This window comes from Desmodus rotundus, chromosome 3 (genome assembly GCF_022682495.2).
Source record: "Desmodus rotundus isolate HL8 chromosome 3, HLdesRot8A.1, whole genome shotgun sequence".
Lineage (NCBI taxonomy): Eukaryota > Metazoa > Chordata > Mammalia > Chiroptera > Phyllostomidae > Desmodus > Desmodus rotundus.
In genome coordinates, this window is record NC_071389.1 from 202,084,167 (window position 1) to 202,085,274 (window position 1,108).

The window sequence follows — 1,108 nt, forward strand, 5'->3', positions numbered from 1 at the left end:
CTCTGTTTTATGTTAGTTATGAGTGGATGGTAAAATCAATTAAAGAATTGATCTTGGTGGAGGATGTCATGTAGGGGGCCCAATAATTTTCCCGTTCAGTGGTTCCAGCACCTTGTATTATATCACAAATATTTTCCCACATATGTAAGGAGATATTTTTATCATAGAAAATAACCATGGCACCTCACATCATCGCTGTCTCATTTATGCTCTTCTGTGTGTGGGGTTTCTGACTCTCTCCTGTAAGTGAGGTTCTCCCGCCTATGCATATCTTACATTTGGCCATTTTCATTTGCTAACCTGTGTCATACCTGTTGGATTATTAGACCAGCCCAAAGATAGTTGAGGTCACAAGAAAGGTTGTTTCCCCACCAGGTAAGCAAGCAGTCAGGTGTTTAATATGAGGTGAATTTGGGGAGTACATGTACGTCACCATTTACTTAAGAAAGATGTAACAATTTAAGTAAAGTAACTTATTCTCAGAACAGAATGGTTATATCAGTGAAATATGGAACAACGTTCTAATGTAGCTTGTGGATATACAACTTGTATTTGAAGTTTCAAAGGTGGCAATGAAGTGGGCTAACATTTTGCACTTGGCACGTTGATTTTAAACTGGCTGTTAAGGAAGGGAAGGCTGAGCTTTGCGCAGTGGCAGTATCGTAGCCAATGAGGTTTATCTGAGGCGCGATATTTGCTAAAAGAAAGGGAAGACTGAGAAATTACTTAGGATTGTCATCTCATTTCTTCCTAAGAGGTTTAGTGGCCACAGTTTGGTTTAGGAAGAGAGCTTCAGCACCATCACCTCAGCTTCAGACAGTGACACTCCTAGCAAGAGCTTGTTGACCCTCTTACCGTCTCCTCGTGTCTTAAAGTTTTGGGAGTTGCCGAACAGAAATCAACCTGCCAGGTATGCTGGCTTTTTTCCTAAATTACCTGCATGTCCCCCATTTCACTGTTGAAATCTAAGACGCTGTTCTTCCATATTCCCAAATCCCCTATATACCCAATATCACCTCAATTTATTTGGTATTCATTTGAATGTGAATTCCGCTTGTCCATGTATTAGACATTGAATACCTCCCATTAATCAGATTAATTTGATTTG

General features: G+C 40.0%; 1 pseudogene; it reads left to right on the forward strand.

The window, feature by feature from the left end:
* The first annotated feature begins 640 nt into the window (after positions 1 to 640).
* LOC128780629 (U4 spliceosomal RNA) lies at positions 641 to 708 on the forward strand (annotated as a pseudogene).
* Positions 709 to 1,108: the final 400 nt, after the last annotated feature.